Genomic DNA, 10,329 nt, shown 5'->3' on the forward strand with positions numbered 1-10,329 from the left:
TTTCAACAACCGATCGCACCACAAGGGCAAGTACCAAGACCGAATGGGCCGATTATTCCGAGAGGTAGGTATGGTGTGCCACGAAGACATCTTAGAGAACAAGCAAGGGGAATAGAGGCACATTTCAGGCCAATCATTACTCAAAACCCCTCACCGGTGGTTATCCCTCACAACAACCAAGGGAGAACTTTTGAAGTAAGAACGAACTCGTTGCAAAGTTTACCGAAGTATAAAGGGTTAGCAACGGAGGAGCCGTACTTTCATCTAGAGGCCTATGACTCAATTTGCAACACTTTTGGGAGTCAAGGTTTTTCGGCCGATGAAGTTAAGTTAGTCTTATTTCAGTTTTCGTTGGAGGAGAAAGCTAAGAAATGGTTCTATACATTACCTTCAGCATCAATTTATACATGGGGGGAGATGCAACAAACCTTTTTGGATGAATTCTACACCGCCCAAAAGACTAATGATGCGCGGAAGGGGTTGAGAAGCTTTCAACAACAACACGGTGAGATGTTCCATGAGGCGTTCGAGCGTTTTAACATGATGATTAAAAACTGCCCTCATCATGGGATTGAGTTATGGGAGTTAATGAACGCTTTTCATGAGGGGTTAAGCGCCGAAGATGCACGGGATTTAATGTCTATCACCGGAGGGACATTTGGAACGAATTATGAGAATGAAGATTGGGAGTTTTTGGAGAGTATGGCAACTACATCAAAAAGGAAAGCCCAAGCTTCGAGGAGAGCCCGACCGACAACTAACCGACCACAAGTGCATGCCATAGATGAAGGTAATGTTCAAACTACTAACCAAATTTATGATGTGTGTGCTTTGTGTAATGAAATAGGTCACGCGGCTGAAAATTGCCAAGGGATGTTGGAAGGGCAATACGAGGAAGTCCATGCGGTTCAAGGTCAAGGTCAAGGAGGAGGTGGTAGGAACTACAACAACATGAACTCTAATACCTACCACCCCGGATTGAGGAACCACCCAAATTTTCGCTATGGAAACCCTTCAAATCAAGCTAACCCGAATTTCCAAGGAAACCAAGGATTTCAAAGGCAATATCAAACGGGTCAAAGCTTTTCGGGTGGAAATGAAATGATGGAGATGTTGAAGGCGATGCAAAGTGAAATGCAACGAATGAACCAACGTGATGAGGTTCGGATGCAAAAGGACGAGGTTCGTGACAAAAGCATCCAATCGTTGACCACTCAAATGGGTCAACTTGCAAGTGACGTGGCGATGTTAAAGAAAGCAAAAGGCCAGCTACCGAGTGATACGGTGCCAAATCCCAAGAACATAAAAAGCATTAACATCAATGTGGTAAGCACCGTTCCAAATACTAAATTTAATGAAGCATTGCTAACTTCTTCGTGTCAAATGAATGCAGGTTTGGAAAAAAATGCCGAAGTCGAGAATGATAAAGAGTATGAAGCGCCAATCGTGCCTATCCGTGTGGGAAAATTAAAAATCCCTCACGCATTGTTGGACTATGGGGCAAGCGTGAGTGTGCTACCAAGCGATCTATACGATATGTACGACTTTGGTCCACTCGAAAGTATAGACACCATGGTGAGCTTAGCGGATGGAAGTTGGAGGCGTCCACGGGGAATGGTTAGGAATGTTAAGATTCAGTTGGGAGAATTTGAATACCCGGTGGATTTCCTAGTTTTGGACTATGCTTCTACTAATATGGCATCACAACAAAGGGTAATTTTAGGTCGACCGTTTCTCTATACGGCAAATGCTCAAATTGATTGTAGAGAAGGAATTATTACCATGATCGAAAGGAACCGTAAGTTGTCATTTGATGTTCAGACTAAGATGATTAGTTATGATTTTGTTGTGGCGAAGGATAGCGGGTTTAGTGAAAAGGTGTTACCACGAATGAGAAAAAAACATCCACCGGACCGTGAAGAAACACCTATGGGTTCAAGCAGGAGCATATTTGATTATCCACCGAGTCAAAATGAGACAGATGCATTTTGCCCAAAGACAAGCTATAGTGGGGGAAGTGATAGGAACCGATTCTTTGAGCCACCATAAATGGGGGTGGCACGGTCTGGCTGAAGACGCGAAACTTAGCGCTGCTCGGGAGGCAACCCGAGGTTTTTCACTGATATTGTTATTTCTTTAGTTTTCTTTGTTTCAGGGCCGTGGCAACACTCAAGTGTGGGGAAGATGTGCGGATACTTGTGTAAAGGTGGTGAAAGGAAATTGGATCATTTTACAATATCTGTTGTGCCAAACTTTACCAGGTCAATGTACTTTTTCCTTAGACTTGTCTTGTTCTTTAGCTTTGAAATATTGTTAGTTTGTTAGTTGCTTTTGTTTAAAAAAAAAAAAAAATCCAAAAAAGAAATTTGGGGTTTGAGAGTTTAAGTTTTGTTGATGTTGAAAAGGTTTTTAGTTATCAAAACCTCTCAAAACCATACATTGGGGTCAATGTATCCCAAGTGTGGGGATGGGGGAAATTTTTAAGAGTTTAAAAAAAATTGTAAATCCGAGCGAAAATTGTTAAAATTTGAAAACTTGATATTATACCATTTGACACACCGACACCCATTCCTAGTCTTTTCTTGGTGAGGATTTGAGCCACACATGATTGTTATTGATATTTCATTGTTTGAGTGGCGGTGTGTGTTGTGTGTTAATAGAACTTGTGTGTGAATACTTGTTAAATCCTAGAATTAGCATGCTTTTGAAAATGATAGGGGGACTTTTAGGAAGCCTCGTCTAGATGTGTGAGAGTGCGGGATTGGTGGGTTGGACCTCATACGTTACATATATGAGATTGGTATTGTGAGGGGTGGGGGTTTGGTCTTTAGAAAGCCATGTTTGAGCCTTATACCATTCGGTTGTGACCCAAACCTACTTCCTACAAAATTTTACCTATTGAGATGACCCGGTTTAGGAGATTTAGTTTGGAGTATTGATGTTCTTGTATATATTGTTGAGTTTGATGTGATATGAAAAAAAAAAAAAAGAGAAAAAAAAAAAGAAAGAAAAAGAAAAATATGAAAAATACAAAAAGAAGTATTTAGTTGCAATAGAGTGAGAATGTCAAGAAACTTTGTATTTATTTTTTGGTGTTTGCTTCGTAGTAGTAGACATAAAAAAAAAAACCCGGGTCAAATCAATTAGCTCTTTCATATATATTCCACCATTTTCCTACCTTTACACCTAGCCCCGTTGCAACCCGCAAGTCCCTTTGATTCTAAAGCATGTTAGATATTTGTTAGGAGGAAACTTGATTTGTATACAAGCTTATTGTCGCACACACACACACACGCATTGAGTGGTTTAGCATTATGTGCTAATATTTCTTGTCACCGAGAGTTTTGTGTGAGGGGTGTGTCTTGTGGTATGATTGAAAGTTAGTAAAAGGACAGCACATTTAACTTGGTTTGCATGTTTGGTCGCTTTGGTTTGGAAATAGTTTTTGAATGAGTTGCTTGGGACAAGCAACGGGTAAGTGTGGGGATGTGACGGGTGGTCCGTTGGACAACCCTTAAATGGTTTAAAAAGATTAAATTTCCATGCTTTACTTGGTTATTTGCTTGAATATAGTAACTATGAGCGTATGTGTGTTTTACAGGTAAATCGCTTAATTTGGTTAAATTGGAACCCGTAGGCTACATCAAGTTAAAAAGGCAGTGCATACATTGAATGTGATGGAAGGCAATTAAATGGGTTAAAGAAAAACCTAGGACACGTACACTAGAAAGGATCCATCCAATCAAAGTAAAAGGAATAATTCTCATACATGTGAAGGGTTTGACTTTTTGAGAATTAAAGGCACATGGTTTTGACAGCAAGGATATATGTGGAGATCATAATTATTATTCTCAACATCATCATTGGGCAAGTTGGGCGGCTAGTGTGATTGGGCCGCTTGGAGGTGAGTGGACATGGGCTAAATTCTAATGATAATAGCATATGTTTGGATGGAGTGGGCGGCACATGTGGAGTGTTTTTATTGGGCCGCCACATAAAAGTGGCAAACATTGATGGTGTTTTCGGTTTGTGCAAACAACAATCATCACATCAACAAAAAGGAAGTCACGTGGACTTCATGGTGAGCCGCCAGAGGACTTCTTTGGCTTTCTTGGATTACAACATCACGTGATAGTGGGCGGCAACATCAAGAAGTCAGGCGACATCTTTTGAGGGAACACGTGAAGAAGGGAACCAACATAAAGTTCACGTGGGCTTGAGATTCTCATGTGGGCTTGGGCGGCACCTCTTGGATTTGGCAGTTGGTGAGTGGGCCGCCATATTGAGAAGAAAGGGCACAAGTCTCCACCGTAAAGCAGTCTTTTTGTACCGTAACATTTTCAAGTGAACCGTAATTTACGGTATGACCGTAAATTACGGTGGAGCCTGAACGTGAATTTGTAACTGCCATATTATAATCGGTTTGGGTGTGACTTTTGGGAGGAATCTCATCATTGACGGTTCTTGGAGACTTTGGGAGCGAATTTGGGATACTTGCTTGGTTTGTGAACGATTCTAAACATTCGGTTTGTGTTTTTAATTCGTATGAACACTAGATTAATGTTGATGATGATTCACCGAGCCATGTCCGGCTAAACTCTTCGGTGATCATCCTAGGTGAATGTTTCTAAGACTTTTGTGTGTTAATTTCTGCATTTCTAGAATGATATTTTGCGTTGCTTGAATGTCATGGTGTATGTTTGATTGTTTGTAGTGCGTTAATCTTTATCACAATTTCTAGTCTTGATCGTACGTTCTTGGTGCCGTTGGCAACCGAGATATCACGGGAAGGGTTAGGGTTGGTTATTGGTTAATAGGTCATCGGGAAACAACCTCGCATTATCTAATCCGAGTACTTTGTTCCCTTTTATCACTTCAATCACACATACACGAGTTATGTCTATGTAACTCTTTCTAGTGAAATTGCACACAACTGTTCGAAGAAACTGAAACCTAGGGTGATCACTGTTCTCTCCTAATTGTTTACAACTTATTTTGATTTGAATTAGTTCTTAATTTAGTTTTCTAAAACAACAACCCATAATCTTGAATTTTAATTTTCTGCAAGTTAGTTTAATTTTAGTTTAAATACAAAGCTATACAGTCAACACATTTTCCACATACTCCCTGAGTTCGATACCCTACTACCACTAACTACAGTTGTTTAGGGATTAAATTTGCGTGACCCACGACATCACGTCATAATGCATGATCACCACTGTGACCCATGTATTTAATTGTCCTTAACAACCCCTGAGTGAACAGGTGCTATGTCCAAACTAATAGTACTATCGTTGCTAAGGCAGGTAGACAACAATCCATGTGTAAACATAACAAACAAGCATTCATTGAGTCACGTATAACATGCAGTAACGGTTAACGTTTAAATAGTGTCTGCGTTGTGTGATTGATGTGATTTGAATATAGGTAACGTATGTAACACCTAAAAGTGCGAAGCAAAAGGGATCGAGTATACTCACAGCGATGATGGATTGAAGGGAGCGCTTAGAGCGAGGTTAGCCTGATCAGAACGATAGCATAACGATAAGCGATACGTAAATGGTGAGAGGTGTCAATGGATCAGACGGTACTCCGATCGGATGGCAATCCGATCGGGTGGCCGGTCGATCGGGTGACAATCTGCTCGGATGGTCATCCGATCGGGTGACCCTTCGAGTGGATTGTTTCCTTGTTTGGGAAGGATGTGTTTGTGTATGATGGCTTGTCTTTTGAAGTTTTCGTTGTAGCATTTTGAAAACCTAGAAGTATCTCTACCTTTCAGGTCGATAGATCGAACGACCGTTCGATCGGGCGACAATCCGATTGGTTGGACACTTTAGTGAGAACAAGTTCACAGCAGTTTGTCAATCGATCGGATTGTAGTCCGATCGGGTGACAATCCGTTTGTATTGAACATGTTTGAAAATTGTTCAAGGGTTGAAGTTTGAACATCACATAGTCGAGGGGTAATCCGATCGGGTGACAATCCGATCAGACAGCAGCTCGTTCAACGTTCAAACCTCAAGATATTAACATAAAAGTGAAGTGTGGGACCCAAGGTGCAATTCGATCGGGTGGCAATCCGATCGGACAGCGGCCCGATCGGGCGACACTCCGTTCTGGTCGACCTAATCGTCTTACCTTTGGTTGTCTTTTGATAGTTTTGTAGTTTTATCGAGACGGTATGACAACGTGCTGATCAACAGAACCCCATCTTGACCTCAGTGACCCGATCGAATAGGAATTACCCAAGTTCAACCAGTTAACCGGTTCAAGACGGTTGTTCTTGGTTAACCTGAAATCGATTGTCTCGTTGGTAGAACTCAGATCTTGAACCAACACATCACCAAGAAGGAGTAGAAGGTTAGGACAAGGTCCGATTCTATCGGTTTTGAGTGCATTGAGTGTAAAAGAGTTGAAAGAAAGTTAAAAACCATCTTTCAATCCTTTTTCACCATGAATATGTTCAGATCTATGCAAGATCTTTGTTTATTTGTGTGGAAATCGTTCAGATCTAAGTTGTTCTTGGTGGATTGAAGCCAAAACATGAAGTTCATAAGAACACCATCATGACATCATCCTAGAACACCTCAAATCTAGTGATTTCACGGTTAAAAGTTAAGATTCAAAAGATAGAAAGGTGTAGGAGTGCGTGTAGATCAAGAAAGTACAAGATTTAGGTGGAAAACTTACAAGAATCGCGATAAATCTGAAGAAATAGCGGTTGGAGCGAGTGAGAGAGGGAGAGAGCTGTCAACATCAAATGAGGTTGACAAATGGGGTATTTATAGGGTTTCCATAAAAGGAAAGGGGGAAAAGAGGCTGGTCGATCGAGTGGCAGCCTGGTCGGGTGGCAGCTCGATCGAGCGGCACCTCGATCGGGTGGCAGCCCGATCGGGTGGCAGCCCGATCGGGTGGCAGCCCGATCGGGTGACAGCTCGGTCGGCTGGCCACTCGATTAGAGTGCACGGCGCAGCGATTTTTGCAGTTTCGATTCGCGTATTGAGCGTTGTGATGCGATAGAGTTCCTATTCAAATTACTTTTAATCCCAACTACTATATCAATATACAATCATCCTAACTTAGCTTGCGTTTAGCGTTTGCGATTCGATTGCGATTGCGTTTTGAGTATTCACTACCACATAAACATAAATAAACATGCATAAGTAATACATAAGAGGCACACACACATAAAAACAATATCCAGAATGCATAATTCGGGTTGCGAGCGCGATTGCGATAAGCGATAAACATCGATAAATAGCGAATAAACCTCGATTCTTAATAAATACTCCACATAATACAACTAACGTAAACAATTAAATAGACTAACTACGAGTGAAAGAAGTCAAAACAAGAATTGAGCAAGGAGTGACAGATCACAATTAGCAATCTTCTCTTCCTTTGACTTCAATCTTGACTTTGACTTTGACTTTCGAAACACGGGGTGTTACAGCCTCCCTCTGTTAAGGGAATTTCGTCCTGAAATTAGGCTTCAGCCGTAATAAACAACCGCGGGTACTTCTCCTTCATGTCGCTTTCGAGTTCCCAAGTGAACTCTGCGCCTCGTTTACCTTCCCATCGAACCTTCACAATGGGAATGCGCGAGCGTCTGAGCTGCTTGGTTTGGTGATCCATGATCTCGACAGGCTTCTCCACGAAGTGTAGTGTTTCGTTTACTTGGAGATCTTACAGTGTACGAACAGATCATGCTCAGCCAGGCACTTTCTGAGGTTAGACACATGGAAAGTCGAGTGAACGTTGCTAAGTTCCTCCGGTAGTTCGAGTCTGTAGGCCACTTTTCCGATCCTTTCCAGAATCTTAAATTGTCCAACATATCGAGGTGCGAGTTTCCCTTTCTTGCCGAATCTGACCACACCCTTCCAAGGGGATACCTTTAGGAGTACATGGTCGCCAACGTCAAATTCAAGGGGCTTGCGTCGTCTATCGGCGTAACTTTCTGACGACTCCGAGCTTTCAGCAAGTTGTCTCTTATTTGGAGGATTTTGTCAGTTGTTTCTTGCAATAGCTCGGGACCGGTTAACTGCGAATGACCAATCTCGTGCCACACAATAGGCGACCGACATCTTCTTCCGTATAAGGCCTCAAACGGTGCCATTTGAATGCTAGAATGATAGCTGTTATTATACAAGAATTCGACGAGGGGTAGGTATGCGTCCCAATTACCACCGAAGTCTATGACACACGAGCGAAACATGTCTTCCAAAGTACGGATCGTTCTTTTAGTCTGACCATAGGTTTGTGGATGGAATGCGGTGCTTAGATTAACCTCAGTACCGAGTGCAGCTTGAAACGTTTCCCACAGACGCGAGGTAAACCGTCCATCACGGTCAAAGATGATGTCGCGAGGTATACCGTGTCGATAGATAACTTCGTTTGTGTAGATTTAGGCTAATCTTTCCACCTTGTAGTCTTTTCGTATTGGCAGGAAGTGAGCTGATTTAGTCAAACGATCAACGATAACCCAGATGCTATCTTGACTTGCGGTTGTACGTGGGACTTTCGTTATGAAGTCCATGGCTATGCTCTCCCATTTCCACATCGGGATCACGGGTTGCTCAAGCAAGCCAGAGGGTCTTTGGTGCTCGGCATTGACTTTTGAGCAAGTCAGGCACCTTCCAACGTAGAGAGCGATATCCCTCTTCATGCCCGACCAGCAGTACTTGTAGCGAAGGTCCTGGTACATTTTATCGGCACCGGGATGAATAGAATACCGGGATTTGTGGGCCTCGTTCATCAAAATCTGTCGCAAATCGTTCCGCTTAGGAATCCAAATTCGGTCCAGATAATGGAATATCCCATTCGACTTATTCACTAGCTGTGCTCCATCGTGATGAATCCTTTCCTTCGAGATGATGTTGGGCTGGAACATTGTGGGTGCTATGCAGGTAGCTTCGTCGGCTTAGAGCGTCGGCAACGACATTTGCCTTGCCTGGGTGGTAACGAATCTCACAATCATAATCGTTGAGAAGTTCTACCCATCGGCGTTGACGCATATTAAGTTCCTTCTGGCTGAAGATGTGTTGTAGGCTCCTATGGTCGGTGAAGACCGTACACTTTGTACCGTAAAGGTAGTGTCGCCAAATTTTCAATGCAAAAACAACTGCGCCTCGCTCGAGGTCATGGGTTGTATAGTTCTTCTCGTGGATCTTGAGCTGACGAGACACGTAAGCGATAACCTTGTCCTGTTGCATGAGAACACAACCAAGACCAAGGTTCGAGGCATCGCAATAGACTACGAAGTCATCGTTTCCATCGGGTAAAGCAAGGACGGGAGCATTGCAAAGCATATACTTGAGGGTTTGGAAAGCAGACTCTTGTTCAGTTCCCCAAACAAAGGATCTGTCTTTATGCGTGAGAGAGGTAAGTGGCACGACGATTTTAGAGAACCCTTCGATAAATCGACGATAATAACCCGCTAGTCCGAGAAAAGAACGGACTTCAGACGGGTTTTTAGGCGTAACCCAACTCTTAACTGCTTCAACTTCGCGGGATCGACATAAATACCTTGACTATTGACAATGTGACCGAGGAATTGAACCTCCTCTAGCCAAAATTCACACTTGGAGAACTTGGCATAGAGTCGATTTCCTTGGAGTAGCTCGAGAACCAAACGTAGATGCTGCGCGTGTTCGGCTTTCGACTTGGAATAGATCAGGATATCATCGATGAACACGATGACGAAGCGGTCCAGAAATGGTTTACACACGCGATTCATCAGATCCATGAAAACCGCGGGTGCGTTTGTTAAACCAAAAGGCATAACAACGAACTCGTAATGGCCGTAACGGGTGCGAAAAGCGGTTTTGGGTATATCCTCCTCTTGGATGCGTAATTGATGATAGCCTGAGCGTAGATCGATCTTTGAGAAACATGAGGCACCTTGCAGCTGATCAAATAAATCATCGATTCGCGGCAGGGGATATCGGTTCTTGATGGTAAGCTTATTCAATTCCCTGTAGTCGATGCACATCCTGAACGACCCATCCTTCTTTTTGATGAAAAGGACTGGTGCGCCCCAAGGAGAGGTGCTCGGGCGAATGAAGCCTTTATCAAGTAATTCCTGGAGTTGGCTTGAGAGTTCACGCATTTCAGAGGGAGCGAGGCGATAAGGCGCCTTAGCAACAGGGTTGGCTCTAGGAATGAGGTCGATACGAAAGTCGATATCACGACTTGGCGAGAGACCTGGAAGGTCTTCGGGAAACAAATTCGGAAATCCACACACAACGGGGACATCGATTACACCCGGACTCCCTTTCTTTTCCTTCTCCGCTACTACAATGTTGGCCAAGAAAGCTCTGTATTCGT

At 43.0% G+C, this 10,329-nt stretch overlaps 1 non-coding gene across 1 annotated transcript; it reads right to left on the reverse strand.

Annotated features, from left to right (window-relative positions):
* Window positions 1-466: 466 nt before the first annotated feature.
* Window positions 467-572, reverse strand: LOC118487850. The gene has a single exon (XR_004882793.1). It is a non-coding gene; the product is annotated as a small nucleolar RNA R71 (small nucleolar RNA).
* Between the last annotated feature and the right edge of the window lie 9,757 nt (window positions 573-10,329).

This window comes from Helianthus annuus, chromosome 15 (genome assembly GCF_002127325.2).
Source record: "Helianthus annuus cultivar XRQ/B chromosome 15, HanXRQr2.0-SUNRISE, whole genome shotgun sequence".
In the NCBI taxonomy this organism is placed as follows: Eukaryota; Viridiplantae; Streptophyta; class Magnoliopsida; order Asterales; family Asteraceae; genus Helianthus; species Helianthus annuus.